This window comes from Pleuronectes platessa, chromosome 17 (assembly GCF_947347685.1).
Source record: "Pleuronectes platessa chromosome 17, fPlePla1.1, whole genome shotgun sequence".
In the NCBI taxonomy this organism is placed as follows: Eukaryota; Metazoa; Chordata; class Actinopteri; order Pleuronectiformes; family Pleuronectidae; genus Pleuronectes; species Pleuronectes platessa.
In genome coordinates, this window is record NC_070642.1 from 10771925 (window position 1) to 10785214 (window position 13290).

The 13290-nt window shown below is 40.8% G+C and overlaps 1 protein-coding gene across 1 annotated transcript in view; it reads right to left on the reverse strand.

The window, feature by feature from the left end:
• Positions 1-13290, reverse strand: part of LOC128460583 (MAM domain-containing glycosylphosphatidylinositol anchor protein 2) — a 168355-nt gene that overhangs the window by 117635 nt on the left and 37430 nt on the right. The gene's annotated exons all lie outside the window — the stretch shown is intronic.

A 13290-nucleotide genomic window follows, 5' to 3' on the forward strand; every position in this document is an offset into this window, starting at 1 on the left:
AAACATTGATCATCACTTAGTCGGTAGTAATTTGTAAGGAGATCTGTGCATTCTGGTTGCTTATAATGGTAATTTTTTTAAGATTTTCTGACGTTTTCAAAACAAAATAATTGCTGGATCAATAGCAGATTAAGTCTATAAAATTGATGGAAAAACTGCAGCCTCCTGTCCACTTCATCAGCTTTGATTAATGCTTGAACATTCATGATGGTACTGGCAACATTACAGGCAAACAAATATCAAACTACAGTTTCAGAGTAGTGGAAACCAGCACTACATAAGAAAGAAAAAAGAGAGTGTGTTATTAATTTTTTTCCTGAGTTACAGATCTTCCTCGCTGCAGATACTGTGACTTATCATAGCAGGAAAAGCACAGGTGGAACTAATGTCATCAGTGATGGCTGAGTACCAAGTGTCCCTGTAAGCCAAGCCGGTGAGCCAGCATGCTCAGTAATAGGGCTCTCGATGTCTCCCCTCCCCGAATTCCATGGAGTAATTATATTGTTATCAGAGCCAAAGTTTAGAACTTTATCTTACCTGGTTTTCCAACGATGACCTGATGCTTATTAAAATGTCAACCTCTTTGTAACAGCATCATTTGAAACATGACTTATTAAAAAATATTTAAAATACTGGTTTAAAAAAAAAAGGTGCACAGCCTTTCAGATATAGAGATAAAGTTACATGTGTTACAAAAAAAAGAAATGAGATAAGAGTGTAAAGTTAACTTAATTGCAAATTGTGATGCTGTGATGAGTGCTAAACTGTGATGAGTGCTACCCCCCCCACACACACACATACACACACGTGTTCATCTATCTTTGTGAGGACACTCACTGATGCATTCCCTAAACCCTCACCCTAAACCATCAAAACTAAATGCCTAACCCAAACCCTGAACTCAACCTTAGGGCAGAACGTGAGGAGTGGCAAAATCTCCTCACTTTCCCCAAATCCTCTCACTCTGTAGGTTGTAGGTTCAAAATGGTTCCCACAAAGACATCAGTACAAGTACCCCCCCCCCCTCCCCCCCTTTCAGTGAACACAGAAAGTTTGATCGACAGTAAAACCTCTGAACTATCATCTCATCTAATGCCTGTCAATTTAAGGTGCGGCCATATGTTATAGGCACATCATAGAGAAAATGACCAGAGTTCCTTGAACATGTCCTTGGCTAGTGTAAGCCAGAACAGTTTTATGACAAATTAACTTACTGGCCTTTATGGGTACACGAGTGCTGGTGTATTTATTATTTTATGAAAGAAAGACCTCGGCAGCTAAACAACGGCAGCTAGCTTGCGGTATTATCAAGAAAGGTCACATAGCCGAGGTGTGAAACTACACTTTGTCTGCCAACATCGATACACAGTCAAACACTCAATGAAAGAGTATCAGTGTGTTACAGTGAAGTCAGTCGTTGTGGGTTTCCTACTACCCCATTCTACCAGTCTTTCCATTCACAGCACCACATTGGCATGGCAGGCCTGTTGTGGCAGGTTGATTTCCCTAAACAGCACTAATCAGACATCTGTAGGGAAGGATAAAGCCCAGATTGGCTGTAACCAAGCAGCAGTTCTCTGTTGATAGGCCTAGGTCTGGCCAAAACTCACACGATTGGCTGACGGAAGGCAGCAGCTTTCTTTATGGTTGGCTTGCAGCGGGCCAGCAACCGGCTCACCGAGGATAAGAGTATCTGGCAAACCTCAGAAGATTGGGTGCCACCCGCCAAGAAAGTGTCTCACGATTGGCTGTCTCAGCTCCGGAGAGAACTGATTGTCCTATCAATGCCCACAGCAGAGGCTGGCTGACAGTGCTGCCTGCTGGATGGCTTTGCAATATGCAGCTATCCATAACACCTCCAGGGGGCATCTGTCCATGTCTTTGAGTGCATGTGTGAGTGTGTGCCCGTATACCATCCATAACTTTTCCATTGGGGAGGTGTGCAGCTAAGCCCAGCCAGCAGGCTCCAACACCTCATTATTCTAAGCCAGGCAGGAAATGGGTTTTAGAGATCTCTCACTGAGCTGTGCTCTTGGAAATGAGGGTAACAGGTCTGCCAGTATCAGCAGCACAGACCTGGGGAATGCCTCTTTACCTCAAGTTAGCTACACTGCAGCACTACACTGAACCCAAAACTAACGGACTTGACACGTACTGCAATATCACGAAAACACAAACTGGTACAGTCCTGTGCAAATTAATTTGGGTATGAGAGTTTTTGAGATTTAATGAATGTTTTCTTTTTCCACTGAGCCTTGATAACTGAAGGGTGCTTATTTTATGTGATATTAAATACAGCTCAGCAAAATGATGAAGATGAAAAATAGCAGTGCCTAAAGCCTCATTAGGGGATTTTCTACATTTGGGTGAAAGACTTAAGTAAGTTAGCTCATAGTCACTGACTGGGGCATTTAAAGCAGGAGGCAAAGAAGAAGATTAGGAGGACAAAAGAAGAAGAAGAAAATATGTGCTTATCAAAATGAAAAAAAAGTACACAACTATTAATATGGTAAGCACTGTCGCCTCACAGCAAGAACGTTTTAGGTCTAAATCCCATTTCTCCAGGGGCCTTTCTGTTTGGAATTTGCATGTTTTCTATGTGTATGCTTATGTACTCCAGCTTCTACCCCCAGTTCAAAGACATGCAGATTGTGGGTGTGGTTAATTGGAGAGTTGTCCGTAGTAGGGGTATCACTATTTATTCAAAATGCGAACATAGGGGAAAAGCTCATATTTTACCTCTAATGACCAGTTCAGTGTCAAATTATAGAGTCTAGAAGCGCATCAGAGCACCTGAAGTAGTCTCCTGATCATCAGAGGGTGACCACTGTCAACTAGATCTACTGCCTATAAGTGAAGCAAGTCAATAATGTTACATCATTTTGCAATGAAATTGGAAGATGGCAGCTTGCAAAGCCATCCTGAGCATCTGAGAAAGTGTTTTGGGTTATCCACCTTTGATGTCAAGGTAAAGATCAAAGGGGACACTGTTTGTCTCCTTGAACCATGCAACTGCCTATTAACAAATCTGTGGGCTCAACTGCTGGCAGCAGCTGAGGGGGCACCACAGATGAGCAGACCGCTATACTTACATTTGTTGTACCACAGTTTCAAAATGTACCAATAAGGCGTGCTCGCTCACACTGTGGCCTTACCACATGCTTACACATGCTGATGCTATAATGTTGTTACCGTCCACGCAGACATTCAGGCCCCATAGTTTAAGCTGCAGTGCTTTATCTTGCACAAGAACTTCTCTTTCGCTCTTATTATTCACACTTTGAATCTGTTGCAAGTTGTGAGAGTGACCTTCCTGCACAAATTGTAAAGATAAAAAAAAAACATTTAATAAAACAAAAAAGGTCAAAATGGCACAAGTCAGTCATGACTTCAGGAGTAACACTCTTTAACATTTCACTTAAGGCAAAAAGAAGTACTGACTGTTACAGCGTCTCTATTAAAGAACACAAGAGTATTGTGGTTGAAGACATAATGAGAACAGATCTGCTGATCCTTCAGTAAAAGGCTGACTTTGATACTCCGTCTATAACTGCCCACCTGCAGTGCTTTGCTCGGCGCGACACGACATCCCAAAATGAGCTATACAGAAAACCAGAAAGTTGTTCAAAGAAGCCTCCTTATAAAGCTTGTTAGACAGGTAAGACCCTGCACTGTGTAATGTGATACAATAAGCTGCTTGCCAACAGTGGCCACCTGAAACCGCATGTACACCGCCCATTAGCCCTGAGAGTGTAACTGCTGCAAAAACAGAACCCGACAAACAGTATCTCATTGTATCTTCTTAAAGTTAAGTCAGGATTAAAGGTTCTTAGCTAGAAACAGATGTGATGCATATTTTGTCATCATTTACTTACAATCCAGTTATTCACTGCAGGGGTTTACACTAACGTCTTTGCAGCAGTTTCATATTTTCATACTAAAACCCTGTTTTTTTACTGTTTATCTTCAACTTTGTTAAATCTGAATTTAAGATCCGTAGATATATAAATGTTTATGAGACATTAAAATTAACACTTGTGGTCGAATATGCAATTTGGACGGGAACTTGGAAACTTGAGAGTAGACTCATTGGACAAGACATCTTCCAGGAAAAACTAGATCCATATTTATAGATTTAGGTTTTAATCAATGACTGCTTTTCTCAACAAAAAAAATAAATAAATCAATTAAATATACTTTATACCTAAATATTGAAAATTCTAAAAGAATGTCAATAAATGTAATAAATTCCAAATCTGAATCTGTGTGATGTGCTCTTGTTAGAGATCCAGTAGATATGTCTACTTCAACACATCAGCTTCACAATACTGACACTTAATATAGATGTTTACTATATGATATGAAATATATATATATATATATACAGTGCCTTGCATAAGTATTCACCCCCCTTGGACTTTTTCCCATTATGTACTGTTACTAACTGGAATTCAAATAGACTTAAATAAACTTTTTCCCGTTTGATCAACAAAACATGCATAGTACTTTGGAGGTGCAAAATAAATTTTATTGTGACACAAAGAATAATGAGAACAAAAAAGTTGACATCTGTTGGGTGCATAAGTATTCACCCCCCTGTGTCAATACTTGGTAGAACCCCCTTTCGCTGCAATTACAGCTGCAAGTCTTTTGGGGTATGTCTCTACCAGCTTTGCACATCTAGAGATGGAAAGGTTTGTCCATTCTTCTTGGCAAAAAAGATGAAGCTCAGTCAGATTGGATGGAGACCGTCTGTGAACCGCAATCTTCAAGTATTGCCATAGATTCTCTATTGGATTGAGGTCTGGGCTTTGACTGGGCCATTTTAAGACATTAACATTCTTTAATCCAAACCATTCCTTTGTAGCTCTGGCTGTATGTTTAGGGTCATTGTCCTGCTGGAAGATGAACCTCCGCCCCAGTCTCAAGTCTTTTGCAGACTGCATCAGATTTTCTTCAAGGATTTCCCTGTATTTGGCTCCATCCATCTTTCCCTCTATTCTGACCAGTTTCCCTGTACCTGCTGAAGAGAAGCATCCCCACAGCATGATGCTACCACCACCATGTTTCACTGTTGGGATGGTGTGCTCAGGGTGATGGGCAGTGTTGGGTTTTTGCCACACATAGCGTTTTGCATTGAGGCCAAAAAGTTCAATTTTGGTCTCATCTGACCAGAGCACCTTCTTCCACATGTTTGCTGTGTCTCCCACATGGCTTCTGGCAAACTCCAAACGGGATTTTTTATGGATCCCTTTCAACAATGGCTTTCTTCTTGCCACTCTTCCATAAAGGCCAGATTTGTGGAGTAGACGACTAATAGTTGTCCTGTGGACAGATTATCCCACCTCAGCTGTGGATCTCTGCAACTCCTCCAGAGTAACCATGGGCCTCCTGGTTGCTTCTCTGATTCATTTTCTCCTTGTCCGACTCTTCAGTTTGGGTGGACGGCCTCCTCTTGGTAGGTTTGCGGTTGTGCCATATTCTTTCCATTTTCTTATGATGGATTTTATGGTGCTCAGAGAGATGTTCAAAGCTCTGGATATTTTTTTATAACCTAACCCTGCTTCATATTTCTCCACAACTTTATCCCTGACCTGTTTGGTGAGCTCCTTGGTCTTCATGATGCTGTTTGTTCAGTAATGATCTCCAACAAACTCTGAGTCCGTCACAGAACAGGTGTATTTATACTGAGATTAAATTGCAGACAGGTGGACCCTATTTACTAATTATGTGACTTGCAAATGTGACTTGTGAATGCAATTGGTTGCACCAGATCTTTGTTAGGGGTTTCACAGTAAAGGGGGTGAATACATATGCACTCGACACTTTTCAGATTTTTATTTGTAAATAATTGTGAAATCCATGTAATATTTCCCCCCACTTCCAAATGATGCACTATTTTGTGTTGGTCCATTACATAAACTCACGATGAAATAAATTTTAATCTGTGGTTATACCATGACAAAATGTAGAAAAGTCCAAAGGGGGTGAATACTTATGCAAGGCACTGTATATATATATATATATATGTTGAAGCATGATATTTTCACAGCTTATTTATGCACAATCCAAAAACCAAACTATCCTTTGTATCTTATAAATACTCTCAGTTAAATTAGGATTGAGAAACACGTTTATATTTTGATAAATTTTAAACAATTTTGAATGTCCTTAAAAATCAAAATAACCGTAATCTGCACATTAAAATGATAACTAAAAGGTTTCTTCCATTGCCTGCAGCCTGAAGAATAGGAAATAGGCTTTTATCGTCATGTGTTCTACAAATTGTAGGCGATTTAAGAGAACACATTGTACTCCCCCTTTCCCTCAAAATTTGTTATGATGTACCCTTGAGAAAAGCACATGCTGAGGCCACTTCAGTATATTCAGTTAATGGACACCAGGGACAATTGTACAGATATTTTTAACTTAATTTCATATTTGTCAAAATAATAAATGCATGTGTATATCTCCTGCTCTAATTGAAGCTTTTTGAAAGACATATTAAAATAATATTAGTTCATTCACTTGCACCATCTTATTTTACAGTCTAATGTTCTCAGCACAAAGACATTAAACAGTATCCTTTTCAAATTCAATTCATAAAGCACTTGATACCTCATCCATCAAACACAATTATTCCCAGAATGGCCAGTGTAACTGGATCGTGGTTTAATCAATTGCATTACTACAATGATACACCTGATTTAATTTACTATTCTCACGGCTCTGACGCGTCTGGCAATTCACACCAATTAAAACCGTGTATGTATTCAATATATTTGTTCCTGTTTGTCCGAATGTCAGTTAGTGTGAACAAGTCGTGTACTTTCTGAGATTGACACCCACTAGAGAGAAAAAAAAGAGGGAGACAGGCGGAGAGCTACGTTAGGAAAGTCTTCAAAGATTTTGTCGTAGAGATAAACAAATAAATTCTTTACTATTGCAAAAAAAACAGAAAGAGAATCAAATAGAAGAGAAATTCATCCGCCAGTGAAGAAAGAACAAGATAAATGCCGGGCTTATTTGAAGACTGGAAGGTAATGAGTAGGATCAAAACTGCAAAGCACATTATAGTTAATTGTTATTTTGATATGCGGTCACATGAAGCGCAAAAGCCAAGTGAGGGGAGAACAAGTAGGGCATGTGAGTCGGGTCAGACGTCCAACTGTAGGTGGAGCAAGAGCGGAGGCAGGGTGGTTATCATGGCTGCTGACTTGCTGGCACACAGTCCCATTGAACACCAGCGTAGCGATTTTAAATGTTAAGCACATTGTCTAATAGTCCATTATGTAAATTGATATTGCTCATTGACTGTTGTCCTCGGCTGCCCACGCAGTGTATCAGAGAAAGACAGAGTTGTACTCTAGCGCAGCGGAGGGCTAATAGGGCATCTCCACCGCTGATGTGTGATGCTCGGGAACAAAGTGCCAGAACTTTCCATCTGTTCCACATTTCTCCCACCAACCCCATCCACCTATTAATATTGTTTATGTCACACTGATAATTATAGTCTTGTCTTCCCAAGCCGACAAAAATAATGAAGAATATTCTAATTCTGGGACCAACCATTGATTGAAAAATGTTGCAAATTAATTTAGTATGGATCGATTTATAGATGAATCATGTAACAGATTTGGCTGTAATGCAAAATTACACTATTATTTAATTTTCAGAATGTTACAAAGCCTGCCTCAAATACAGAAAATAAGTTGTTTTTAAACACTACTGAGTAAAATATCACATTTTATGGTCCATAGGTGACGAAATGTCAAACATTTTTATCATCATACTATTTCTTAACGGTCCCTCACTCTCGCCTTTCCCATCATATTCAACTGCAAAATGTGACTGTGGAAATAATACATGGCAGCATGGTGCCACAGTGCACTTTTGGGTGTTCAACCATGAAAAATCTTTTATCGAGTCAGAATGGATGCAGCTTCGTAACAGGATTTTTTCTTTTTTTCTCAAAATCTAGAAAATCCCTGTTGTGAGTGCTGTACAGAATTCAAAACAGATTTTAACATCCGTCTCTTATATGTTTGTTGTGGTTAAACAACATGTGTCACCCTTTACTTCAATTGTATTGAATTTGTTTAGCCCTGAAACTCCTAAATTTGTTTAGGACTTAAACACTTCACTCTGGCCTTCATTAGAATAGGGCTGAGCAGAAAATTAGTGAATTTTCATTTTTGGGTGAACCATCCCTCTAACGTCTTCTTCTTCTTCTTTTTAGTTCGGTTTATTGGTGGATGGCAACCAAAGTCAAGTTGCATAACCGCCATCTACACACTTTTTTAATAAATGAAGCCCCTAGTGGCATCTACACATTCCTTAACTCCTTAATGTCCAGGTGTATAACCGCCATCTACTGTAATCCTTATTACCTCATGTGATTGTCGTGGCAATTTTGCAATCCCACTCTGACATCGAGGAACGAGACACAAATCTCTTATGTTACGGTCACACTTTAATGCTCAGAGCATGGTGCGCAAGACAAAGGTTGGTTTGGAATATGCACACCGATGGGAAGCTGCTCTGTCTCTCTATACCTTTGACTCGTTCGTCCCCATATGGTTGAGGTTGTTTCTTAAGCCAAATGTCAGGATCTTCTGATGACATCAGGGTGGCTACAGAGCCTTAGGCGATCAGGCCAAGATTCATTCAGTCAACAAAGTTGACATTGTACAGGATTCAACATGATCAATACACAGGGGAAATGAACATGATTGCGTTGTGCCTGATCAAAGGTTACATTTCCCTTACAGTGATACATGTGATTAAATAAGTTGAGCACTTCCTCCACCTCTCCTAGACACAGCCCTGTTTCTCAGACACTATTGAAATGGGTTCTCCTTTGATTTAGAACCTATGATCTGACCTTATACTTCTTCAGATAGAAAAGAATAGAATACAAAGCCTATATTGTCATTGTATCAGCAGAATACAAAGACATCTAAATTGCTGCTCTAGTGATGCATAGACCACAGAATTAAGATACTTCTTGACTGATGGATGGATTTATCCTAATCTTGGCCAATGCAATGTTTTTTTCCAAACATTCTTTTTCAAATAGCACATACAGAAACTCAGTAAATGGTCATCATTAGCACATACTGTCTACTGATAGCACTCCTACACATCCTCCATGGCATGACCGACTCCGTCCTGATGTTCCTCGTTACCTCCCAGGTCTTCTCGTTTCACCGACACTTCCCTTCCTTGCTGGTTTGCCTGGCACTGTTTCTGCTCCCCATTGCGCTCAGCTACACTCTCTGGAAACACTACACCCTCAACAGCTGGGTGTTCGCCGTCACCGCCTACTGCCTGGAGGTCTGCCTTAAGGTGAGGGCAGTGAATCTGCTGTTTGATGACTGACACACTCTGATACAGTACTGCCTGCTGAGTCATCCAGTGATGTGTTGCTACTTCCTGTTTCTCAACCTGTAAACTATCAAATCAATTTCTCATAATTGGTTTTGATGGTGGGGTCTCGTTGATTTGTGTAAACAGGTCAGAAACAGTGATGATTATGAGTTATTTCTGTGTGTCTCATTTGGCCAGTTTTGTTTCATACTGTAAAAGCTTATTTTCTTAAAAACAACTTGCTCTTTGTGTTTTTAGACTCAAACATAGAAAAGAAAAATACAATTCACTTTTTAGTTTATCAGTTTATTATTTGTTACTATGGTGCAAAGTAATTGTATTATTTATTATTTAAGACTAAATTGCAGTAATTCAGGTTTGATAAAAATCTAGATAATGTTTACGTTGTTGTTTCTGAATAACAATGATACCTCCATGAATATTTGATTCAGTAGAAGTCTAAAGCATTGATTCTAAGGATGACAGCCATGTGTAACTTATTTCCCTCCTCCCAGGTGATGGTGTCGCTGTCGGTCTATGTCCTCTTAATAGTTGATGCCTCCTATGATGGCCAGTGGGAGAACCTGGATGACTATGTCTACTATGTGCGCTCAGCAGGTAACATCATCCAGATCCTGTTAGGCTTCTTTATGATAGGAAACGGGGCCTACGCCATGATGCACCGTGTGGGCAGCAAGATCTTTGCCCCCATAATGTGCCTGCGCGCCTCCTGCAAGATATACCTGCAGGCCAAGAAAGGCTGGAAGACCTTCATCAAACGCAGCAGAGCCTTTGAGAAGATAAACTTCCTGCCAGAGATACATCGGGACCAGCTGAAGCAAATCGATGACGTGTGCGCTATCTGTTACCAGGACTTCGTCACCTCGGCCCGCATTACGCCCTGCCAGCACTATTTTCACGCAGTGTGCCTGAGGAAGTGGCTCTACATCCAGGACACGTGCCCATTGTGCCACCAGAAAGTTGAAGAGAGGAGCCGATACAAAGCTGACATCGCTAACAACCATGGGGCCTACGCAGCCCCACAGGACGCCGCTGCCGCAGACCCACCGATACCGGAGGCCGCAGGAGGAGTAAGAGAGCACAACAATGAGCTGCTGGACGACATAGATTAGTGGTGGACTCAAAATGACAGCATGCCGAAAGACGAAGATGACGACACTGACCGAGGACTGACGAGAAAATACTTTATTGCAGAAGAATTGGAGATTCTGATACTAGTAATGTGGAACAAGCTTCTGTTCACATTTGATCTCCCGATGCCTCAAACCTGATGCTCACCAGCTGATTAAAACGGGATTGTGTAATCTCATATGTGTGTGAATATTTCTGGCTTCACTTGCCGTCAAACTTGAAACTCTGACCTGCAGCTTAGGTGTGAAAGACATCTGGTCAAAATGTTTGTCTTTAACGAACTCGGAGAATAGTTTTTTTAACTTGTTTGGAGAGCCAGTTATTGAGCAGCTTTCCATAAGCTCTGCACCAACCCGAGAGAAAATCCGAGGTGTGTCGGATTAAAGGGATTTTACCTCTATCATTACTACTTGTCCCTAGTGTGACCTTGCTTACATTTGTGTACGTTTGTGGACTCCCTTTAACTTCCCATCTTTAAAAACATTCACATACTGCGCCGAAGCAAATCAGCAGTGTGGCTTCACATGGAGTTGAACTCAAGTGATCTTTGATCCACACTAAATCGTCTGCTTTCGCGTATGTGTGGCCGTGGCCTCATGCACACAGCTAATTGTGGACGCCCCCTAACACGCTACCATAGGGCTGCGTACAGCCCGGACAAACGTAACTTTACCGTAAATGGTGGTGCGTTCAAGACAAGCGTTGAAATGACGACAGATGAGATGGCAACGTTTCTCATTCTAATCTTGGATGTAAATGACACTAGTTTATATATTTGTTAAATAAAATACACAACAGCAGCTGCTGCATCTGTAGAGAACTTTACAAAGCAACTCTGACACACCCACCGACCCAGACTAACCTCAAGGCTCGTCTATATCGTTTATAGGAAACATGTGGTTCAACCTTGAAATTGTAGAAAAACATTTAGAATGTGCCCCAAGTAAAGAAACAGCGTAGGCCGACATCTCCTTTATGTACTGGAAGCGGTTGACCAATCACAAGAGAGTGGGCCAGTTTGCCAATCAGAGCAGACTGGGCTTCGTCACGAGGTCTTAAAGTGACAGGAGCTAAAACCAAGTGTTTGACACTGAGGCTGAAAGGAGGAGCTGCAGCAATGGACAGTGAGGAAAATGAGAGTGATGTGTTTGTGAACATTAGAACATGTAAAACTTTTACAGTCATAACACTGAATAAAATGATCAACCTGAAGATGAGCAGAATGTGTCACCTTGTTTCTTTCAAATGGAGAAAATAACCTAAATTGTTTTGCATGTCTGTCTTGAGCAAATTGTTGCGAGCAGTTTTGTTCAGCAAAATGCAATTTCATTTGTGTTTCTATTCACTGGCATGGACTGGAGCTTTTAAGTCAACAAACCAAACTCAAAAACTGTTCTTTAACAAATTGGACAAATTATGGACACATCTAAAAAGGAAAATAATGGAAAATGTAGCTATTATATGTGATATTAGGAATGTCTCACAATACTTTGACATATTATGTTTCTCTGAAGCCTCTCTCCATCTTAACAAAGTGCAAATGTTTGGGGAGCAGAAATCGTATTTTTTTCCTCCATTGCACTAGAACATCCAATTGAATAAGATCTGCTTCCCCCTGCAGTTGGAGAAGCATTACAAATAAAGCCCGACCAAATGGACGTGTCATAAATCATTGAGCGTTACTCCTGCTGGCCTGCGACTCTAAAACACAAATTGGATTACCTGTGCAACCGCGCAGAATACCAGCATCGGACAAACCCAGACAGACAGTACATATACTGACATGTGCAAAGAGCATGATGCAAACATGAAAAAATGCACAAGTACATTGGGTGTACTAACCCTAACCCTAACCCTGCAGTTAAAGGGATTTCACATATTCGGCACCCTGAGGCTCCAGCTCTCTAAGACAGAAACTCAGAGACACACACACGCACACACACACACACACACTCACACTCACACTCTCTCACACATACACACACACACACACACACACAGTAATTTGGGTTCCCTTATAATAAATGCCACATTACAGTGATGTAGAGCAGAGGACCACGTCATGTAAAGGTTGCCGTGATAGAATCTCTGTTTGAAGTTGCCGGCCTTGACGTGCAAGATCAGATCCTCTAACTGTTTATGGCGCTGTGAAGCCAGACAGCATCCATATCCTGTAAACAGCCCACTGGAGGCCGAGGATTTATTAGCGAGGCGTCCAATAAATCTGAATACTCATCTCTCTAAACAACCCATTTCTGGATTCAGAGTTTTTGCTCCTAACGGCCGAGACCCAGTGTTTTACCACTAGGGTCGTCAGTGCTGCACCAGCAGCTTTTCAATAATGAATAGTTGAATTTACAGCCGGCCACTAATTGACCCATTATTATTATTTGAAACAACACATTGTAAATCGAGCTGCAGAGGAATCGGTCAAACCCTGTGTAAACCACAAAGCTCCTGTGAATCTGGAGGGTTGTAAAGGACACGGTGGCTGTTTAAGGTTAATGGGAAAACAGTTTTTCTGTTAGATGATGCATTAATGGTATGAGTGGTGCAGCAGTTATTAATTTCCAGGCTTTTACATGCTTATATTTGGATCAACCGACAAAGTAAGTCTAGATACCAACAGTTATATAAGCAGCTGCTTGACATCACAACATTTTCTTGCTGGAAGAAAAACAGCAGCGTGGGGAGTCTTTCTTCAAAATAAAGTTTTTTACTTTTTGGAAAGTCCTGCACTCTAACTGAAAAAAAATATTAATGATATTA